At 42.4% G+C, this 9,092-nt stretch overlaps 1 long non-coding RNA gene across 1 annotated transcript; it reads right to left on the reverse strand.

Annotated features, from left to right (window-relative positions):
• Nucleotides 1-3,544: 3,544 nt before the first annotated feature.
• Nucleotides 3,545-8,380, reverse strand: LOC117549031. Its single transcript, XR_004569412.1, has 7 exons — nt 8,181-8,380; nt 6,387-6,470; nt 6,085-6,167; nt 5,737-5,909; nt 5,219-5,288; nt 4,310-4,468; nt 3,545-3,861 (listed from the first exon to the last, which is right to left on the reverse strand). It is a non-coding gene; the product is annotated as an uncharacterized LOC117549031 (long non-coding RNA).
• Nucleotides 8,381-9,092: the final 712 nt, after the last annotated feature.

Consider the following 9,092-nt stretch of genomic DNA (forward strand, 5'->3'; position numbering starts at 1 on the left):
TAACCTCGTTAACACCAACTCACTGAAGATGGTAATAATGTTACTGTAACTGCTTGTGGCTATTAGCTCTGATCTGTGAATATTTTGCAATTAAGCTCATTTGCCTAGAACCGGGTGCCAAATATATGCATATTACCAAATTAAAATATGTGCAAATCGTACCTAGTGGGACAAAAACATTTTGCAGCACAGTTGGTGACACTTTTTACCTTTTGCGGTTTCTTTGAGAATTACACATCCTGTTTTTGTGTTATATGCACAAACCACGCAATATTCGTTTTTATTCTTCATTATGTGTTTAAGATTATCACCTGCAATGCATCTACCACATGTAACAGGTACAAAAGGATTGTAAATAATTATTGAAAAACGGTGCTTTGTTGTGTTGTTTTGTATGCCTATAAAGGACCACACTAGTAGAAGAAAAGGGGATTTGATTAGCATTAGATTCTAATGGTACTCCATGTGCTCATGTTATTGTAGGAATGCAAAATAAGGTACATTCCTATTAATTAGGCCATTACATATTCACATCATTTCTCAACATTCACAAGCGCATTTCACACCGGCTTTGGGAATTCATCCTCACAAAAGATACATGATTGTATTAATGTTGGCTCACTGCAGGGAGCGTGTTGCAGCGGCGTATCATCTGAGAAGACGTAAGCACTGTTTCATCCCGAGATAATACCCTTAGATGTGAGTTATCTACTTATCGGTTAATCCCATCACACTTATATCCAGAGGGTTACAGCGAGCTAACATGATTCCAACGTGTTTTGACATGTCCTCACCATTGCATGCAAACACACTGTCATGTTGAGCATACATGCAAACACACGAGTACTTATTCTCCCGTGTTATTGTAACGGCCTCCCGGAGCAAGAAGAATTCCCGCGTGACTCGGCAGAATCCCTGCAGAGAAACAGGGCAGGGAGCTTTTATCAGCCGCCGTTACTGGTGACAATTAATGTCAGCGATGTGATGTGTTCCAGCTATCGGGTGGTGGGGAGGTGGGGGGGGGGGTTAGAGGTGAGTAGAGCCCGGATCTATAGACCGAGAGGAGGTGTCCGCGGTGAAGGGGAGGGGGGTGCATGTCTGCTGGCTGAGAAACTGTGGAACAAAGCCAAGTTCTCCATTAGAGAGCCCTCCAAGGTCACTCCAGTATGCAGTCCTTGTGCCAAGCGACCAAGGGTTTGTCCTGTAGGGAGGCGGAGGAGGAGGAGGAGGAGGAGGAGGGGGGGGGGGGGGGGGGGGGGACAGACAGAAAGAGAGAGCTGGAAGAAGTGCGGGCCGCAGTCCAACCCATCTGGGATGCGCTCTGCAGACAGCCGGTGCCAGAGGTCACTGACAGAGCCGACCCCATCTTTGTAGAATGTCTGAAGGTTTCCCTGCGAGAAAATTAGTTTTAGGGAGGGAATACAAAAAAAAGCCAGCGGACTGTTCGAGATCCTTAATCAGAGCAAAGGTCCGCATGAAAACAAGGGTGTCGGAGCGAATAAATACTAATGTTCCCCCCCCATCTTGCGAGACTTTCTATGGCAGATCGCCAGCAGGGAAAGGGGGGGTGAGATGGGTGGCATTATAAAAAGACTGGACAGTAACTCCTTTGCCCTTGAGAGGAAAAACAAGTAAAAATGGTTTGTTTTATGTCTTTTCCCTGAGGTGCCTAAAGAACTTTTGTTCCCCGGGGAAGAGTGATTTACGCTCGCTAATATGATGAGCGCTTTTTAATTAAAGAGAAAAAAGAAGGAGCCACTTTGAAAGGAGAGATGTTTGTGTTTACTTCTTTAAAGTCGCACTCGGTTGTCGCTTAAATTGTAGATGGGAAAGACCGCACACCGCATACAGGTCTATTTAGAGAAAATTGCAGATCATTAAGAGCGCGTGGCGTTCCGTATACCTGTATGCACGAGGGCTTTTCAGCCTAGCGTTCAGCCTAGCCGCTCTCCCCCCCTTCAGCAATACTAGCTTTAGAGCTTTTAAATTGTAATGTGATAGGGTTCACCTGCAAAGCTACCACAATGAATTATTAAGCTCTCCACTACGGATGAGTGAGTCTCATTATAGCTCCCCTCAGTACTGCAGGAAGATAAGCATGGCTGATTATTTCTGGGTTCCCTTCTGCTTTGCTTTAGAGAGTGCCCGGGAAAGAAAAAAAAGGAAGAATTCAGCAGTACAGCTGGAGTGAGATAAGATTTCGAATGTGTATTCAGATGTTCTTTCACGCTCTGGGAACTGGATGCAGAAGAAAAGGTACGGTGCCGCGATTTTGAACATCTCCTTCTCTTTCTGCCTCTCTTCATCCCCGAGCCAACAGTACAGGCTGTATGGTGATAACTTTTCAAAGTGAACAAAGGCATCAAAAGGATGGAGGAGACCCGGGGATTATTTAAATACTAGGTGCATTAGAAGCCCCGGTGTGCTTTCCATCCCTTAAGTCATCAACAAAACCTGCTCCACTTTTCTCACTCTGGCTGAGGAGTATGTATACTACTGACAAAAGAAAGGGAAGACGGGGATAAAGAAGACGCTCCGGCAACCTGGCTTAAAAGTATTATGGTGTGTTATACTAGAGAATAACAGAGCGGAAAAGGCACTCTATCCGTGTAAAGATAAGAGGGAAATAGCCTTGACTTGGATCATTATCTGCACATTACTGATGTACACAACAGGCTAGAGTTTGAAAGAAAGAGAGACTTCAATAAAAAAACATTAAATATATGGTGAACAAGCACAAGTTTTCTCCTGTTTGATGCAGGTTCCCGTGCCATCAAAAAAAGAAAATATGCATGAAATCCAGGAAATGTTTCATAAATGATCAAAAAGGAGAACAAATTAAATTAAACTAGAGTAAAAAAATCAAGAAAAATATAGGAGCAGAAACAAAGTAGTGATAAGTAGAAAATATTAAAAAAAATAAAAACACAGAATTTCGAAAAATACAACAATATTGACAAATTACAAATAAGCAGACAAACAAACCAATCAGTACACTGTAAAAATATCCACCGTGAATTCACAATAATTACCTGGCAACTTGTTGCATGACTTTCACAGTAAGGTTCACAGCAATTTACTGTGAATGTCTTCACAGCAATGTATTGTAATTTCACATCCATGATATTACAATGCATTGTTGTAAAGGTACAACTGTATACTGTAACTTCACAGCTTCAATTACTGTGATATTACAGTATGTTACTGGGGAATTACATCATTTTGTTGTACATTAATTACAACAAGGGCCTGTACTTTTACATTTCTATTGTGAAAGTACTGCAGGAGTAGCCAGTAATTTACTGTGAATTTACAATGTGTACTGTGAAAGTACTGCAGGAGTAGCCAGTAATTTACAATGATACACGTGCATAACTGTAATTCCCAGCTCCAGTACTTCCTGGAGGAAGCTCATACAATGGTTTCCTGTCCAAGTTTAACAGGAAACCAAAGTGTGAGCTTCCTCCTGGAAGTACTGGAGCTGCACTATAAAAATGCACGTAATGTTATTGTACAATTAAAAACAACACACCAAACGCACAAATGAGGTAAAATCAATGGAAGCCCACTGGCATATTTATTGACAAAATAAACAACAGAGTAAACAAACAGGAACATGAACTAGTTCACCTCAACTATCCATAAAAAACAGATGAACCCTTAACGGATCCTTTAAACAAATAATCCCTCGCAGGTGAACTGACCGTAATGCTTCCCACTAAACTTGTCCCCGCACACCATGCAGTCTATGCAGACCATTCCAAGTCTATCAGCTTCCGGTGAAGGGTGCTCACGTGAGGGTTAATGGAGCTTCGCTTCTTTGCCTTGGAGCCTTTCTCCGGGTTGATGCCCAAGAAGCATCTGTTAATAAGCAAAGATAAGTTTCAGTTTTAAATACACTCATGTATTGCAGGCAGCATTTATCAAGGTGTTCACCTGTGTCTTTTCCCACACCGACTGTTACTAGTACAAACCTGTTGGATCATCCTCTCACAATAACATTATTTGTAGCCTAGCAGAGTGCCTCAGGTACCTCTAACATAAGGTTTACTTACTTATCTGAATTTTGAAGCCATACTATATTGTGAATTAAACCATTATGTCAATTTTTTAACAAGCTAGCCCAGCAACATCAAGTGATGGTGTGGTCCCAATTCGCATATTTGGTTCCAGGCTTCATACTCAAAGCATTTAATCTACTTTATAGCCTCTGTAGAAAGGCATGGACTTAATAGCAAGATAGTGAAACACAAATTTGCATGACAAGTCTTACTGATGACATTGATCATGTGTTTGAGTGTTACAATACCTTTGGATGAACTCCAGTGTGCATGATCCAACGGGATATTTGAGGTTGAAGACATAGTAGCTGCTGAATAAAGCAGCTAGTCCATGCAAAAAAAATGGGTGTGGGCCCATTACCACTTGTCCCTCGATAGCATCCACCCAGAAGGCTTCATTGTGTCACCTGAAATGAACAGATACCCCGTCATGCGTTATTGTGGATAGGTACATTCCCAGAATCAATCAAAAATAATACTTGAGCTGGAGATGTCAATACCAGATCCGAGTAACATTCATGATTGCCAAGGACCAAAAAGCAGGAAAATATACAGTGCAGAGCATGCAAGGACATGACACAGAACCCTCCAGGTGGACAGCACTTTTCTACTCCACCATCAGTGAGGTAGGCTACTTAACAGTCACTGTAAAAGCATCAAAGGTGTTTGTGCAGATAGGAGAATCTGGCTGAACGACAAAGCAACTCCCTAGCCCTCCTCCCTCTGCCTTTATGGATAGACGGTTTAACCTCATTCCTCTATGGGTAGATGGTTACGAGCCCAGCTAGAACGAGAACATGTCAACTCGTCAGACCCCTGAATCATTGAAACAGGCTATAGATTTTAACTAACGCGAATCGCTGAAACATATGGCGTCAGAGTATCGTAAGTGTCGTTTCACAGACTGGACTTGAATGGAGTGCAGGAGAGATGGAAGGCCTTCAGTCAGATTCTCCCCTTGATGCAAAGGAACACTTGAGCTCTTTAGAGTAACTATTCAGTATCCTATACCTCATCGATGGTGGAGCAGAACAGGGATGTCCTAAGAGAAATTATATAACTAGAATAAAAGCAGCAGTGAAGTCTAGCCATTCAGGTCAGAAAAGCAGGAAATCCTGTATAAACAGGAACAATCCCATCCCTGAACATTACATTACCTTGAATGATCAAGCAGGGGGTGCTTGGGAGTGCTGCAGTATTCACTACATCAGCAGCAGTGGCACAGGTCTGTAACAAAGTAACACACAATAGCATAGATTTAACATTATGCAAGGATGAAGATCGTTCATTGGTCAGAGGTAAATCAGAACATAATAAATGGTCTAATAATAATAATAATAATTACTTGCATTTATATAGCGCTTTTCAAGACACCCAAAGCGCTTACAAATGGACGTCCGCAAACCAATGTGTAGCCCCCGCCTGGGTGATGCTAACGCAACAGCTAATCCGCGCACTACAGCTCAACACAGATCAGCTCGGCCCATTTGGAGCAACTTGGGGGTTAAGTGTCTTGCTCAAGGACACTTCCGACATGCGGACAGTCAGAGCCAGGATTCGAACCACCAACCCTACGGTCGATGAACGACCAGCTCTACCAACTGAGCTTCAGTTGCCCCTAATGTAATCACTCGTTTAGCATTTTAAATATTTAAATAAATTTTAAAAAACTTACATCAACTTCGAGCATCAGTTTCTCCGTAGGCTCCTTAAAGTAGACCATAAGGAGCTGGAGGATGCAGGCAGCCTTCTCCGAACCCTCTGGATCATAGCTGGCCAGAAATTCCCTGATCTTCGGGTTGTCCAGTTTCTGACAGAAATGCAGGATGGTCTGTCCTCTCTGATGACCTAGAAAAAAGGAGACCAGAGAAAGGAGAAATTACAAAGGCAACCAACAAAAGGAATTTTTCAGTTTGCATGCAGATTATGAACATGAGCATGTTGTAAAGGTGTTCAAGGTCAGGTAGTCGAGCATCCCATTTAGACGAGACAGCAGTCACAATCATATCGAAATGTTAACTACCTTAGCTGCAACAACACTCGAACAGTCACTAGCAATTTCCTCGAGGATGGCGCACGCACACCAGGATCACGAGGATGTCAAATCTGGAATAGAGGCAGTAAAAAACCACCACAGGGAAGCAAGAGAGGTAAGCTCACATAAATGTACTGTCAAACAGTATTGGATGAAGTGATTAATCTCAGGTGTGCTGCACAGGTAACAAATGTCTGAGCTTCAGTACTTCATGGAGGGAAGCACTAGAGCTGGGGACTGCAGTTATGCACAGTCTATAAACTACAGTCTGTGTTGCATACTAGGCCTACCTCCAACTAGGAAGCAATCCGTGGATTGGATTTAGGCAATACACCTCGTCGCGTCGGTCAACACCAGGCAGGCAATCAGTAGGCCTAGAGCAAGATACAAGATCTGTTTATTCGCCATGTAGTTTTACAACATACTAGAAATGTGTTGCTGGTAGGTACTGACATAAAGACAACATTGGACAGGGTGCAGGGACAAGACAGGACAAGTGCAAAACAGGACAGTGTACAAAATGCAGGTAAAAGTAGAAGCTAATTTAGGCTAGAATAGTATAGAAGTAAAATAAGATTTAAAAAATTGTGTTTTCAGAGAAATAACATTACGCATTGCAATAACCTATAAACATTTCAAACCTATAAACATTGCGAATCTGTAAACATTGTGAAGAGGCAAGAGAGTTTGGTAATCCTTTATCATCCAGAGTAGTGTTAATGAAAGTATTGAGTGATTGAAACTTTGCTCGCCACAGGGTGACGTCTGTAACGCACATATTAACATAGATACGCTCCTCTGAAATGATTGTCCCCTGCAATTATTATTATCCCTCAATCGAGATCGCTATTCAGCTAGCTAACGTTAGCTTAAACAAACGTAACATGCAACGTTAGCCTAATCTAAAATGCTCTACTCCGGCGTACCTTTCATGTGGCTCGTCAGCGCAGACTCTCGCATCGTTATTTTTGCAAACTTTGCAGGAGGCTACTCGTGGGCTTGACCCTCGTCTTAGCCATGGCTTGTATTTGTCTTCTGCTAGCCAACGCTCGTTGAAACTGCAACCTCCTGGCACACAGTCATCTATCACTCTCATCAGAATGCACAGCTCACACGTAACACAAACCCTTGCAGGTCGCGCGCATAGCGCGGGAAGGTGCAGCGGAGCTGTTTTATGTAGAAGCGAAGCAATTCTTTTCTTTTAATCTAAAAAGCGAACTATTCAGTCAGACAGCAATTTATTGTAAAAGTAAAGCATTTACATTTTCAAGCACTTTATCTCAATTTCAAGCACCATTTCCAAAATTCAAGCACTTTCCTAACCTTGAAAACACCACGTCAAATGTCAAGCATTTTCAAGGATTTCAAGCACCCGTACGAACCCTGAGTAGTACAGTTAAAACCTTAACGATCCGAATAATCGATGAATCGATAGATTCATCGATTATCAAATTAGTCGTGTGTTGCAGCCCTAGTGATGACACGTGGTGACACCAATGTGCAATAGGGTCTGTGACGAATTCATTAACATTGTAAGAGCAACTAACGTTACCAACTTTGACACCGATTTAGATTAGGTCTAATTTGATTAGACAATGTCATGAAACCACCAAGCACCTAGCACAAGAAACATTCATTAGCTAGCTAACATCAGCTAACCTACTAGTAAGTTAGTTAGACCATGGCGTCAGAATTCAAACTTAGCAGCAATGCTAAGCTAACTAGCTTATACCAATGGCAATTATACCAGTCTTACCGGTTAAAGTATTCATTGTTCGCTCTTTCATTCGAATACAGCATAAGCCTTCTGCCAACAAATGGAACAGTCAGCAACAGTTGGCTGGCTAGCACCAGAGCCATCTGCCATCTACCATAGCCATATACGGCGCTGGCTAGCACTAGCTAGGCTAACGTTAAGGCCACCTGCTTGAAGGTGGACATGGCTGCTATCAAGCTAATGTTACTAGCTAACGCTAGCTATCTATTCGCTACCATGTACAAACCAACACGACACTACTCCACTGGCGTTCACAATCGAAAGCACATAATATCCACCACTAATCCACATTATGGGCAGTACTTACTTGCTGTTTACCGATGGTAACCGCTTTGGAGAAACTCACAGATGTTCACCTTGACTGTTGCCTCCGTGCGAATTTTCGAAAGGATCGAGGCATCTCTGTTAGGAGGCTTTGGGTTCCTCAATGCGCGATATGATTGGCCGTTCGAGCGATGACGTTCCGTTTCGTCCCTTCAAACGTGACACCTACGGTTAACAGGCAAACCAGTGGACAAATACCCAGAAATGACGTTTTTTTCTGGCGTGTATGTCACGTGATCTTCAACTTTCTCAGCAGAATAAAATAAATATAAATATATCAGCAATTAAACAACATATTCCATTTCTTTTCACACAATACGTCTCCTTTCAGTATCAACACTAATTCGGCTGACTTATATATTTGATCCAATTGGTAGATAGGGACACCTAGTGGTTAAAGAACGTTATTGAAATGTTTTGTTGAATAATCTTTCATCTTTAATAACCTGACTTTGGAAAGGGCTGGAAAGATACTTTTTTCACCAGGGGCCTCTAAATAGGGCCCAGATAAGAAATATGAAATATGGGAACCGTAACTCACCCAGACATTTTTTTTTCAATCTAATGTCAAACTCTCACAAAATCCTGTCTAGAGCTAAAGATTGGACACCCTTTGGTGAGGGAGGGAGAGAAAATTGAAAATTTTTTAAAAAAGGTGCTTGGCGCTTCGAGACTTTGAGAGTGTGTTGCTTCACTTGTGTGGAACCCGCTTGCAAAATTTGGGGCCGCGGTGACCTTCAACCAAGTCTCAAACTAAGGTTAAAGGTCATGTTTTCATGGCTCTCAGTACTCTAGACGGCACAAAGGAAGGTCCGACAGCTTTGAGCTTGGTGTCGTTGGAATCGCCTCGAAGAGTACATGCAGATTCATCCCTCTGCTGCTCCGAATGTCAAAC

This window comes from Gymnodraco acuticeps, unplaced genomic scaffold (assembly GCF_902827175.1).
Source record: "Gymnodraco acuticeps unplaced genomic scaffold, fGymAcu1.1, whole genome shotgun sequence".
NCBI classification, from domain to species: Eukaryota; Metazoa; Chordata; class Actinopteri; order Perciformes; family Bathydraconidae; genus Gymnodraco; species Gymnodraco acuticeps.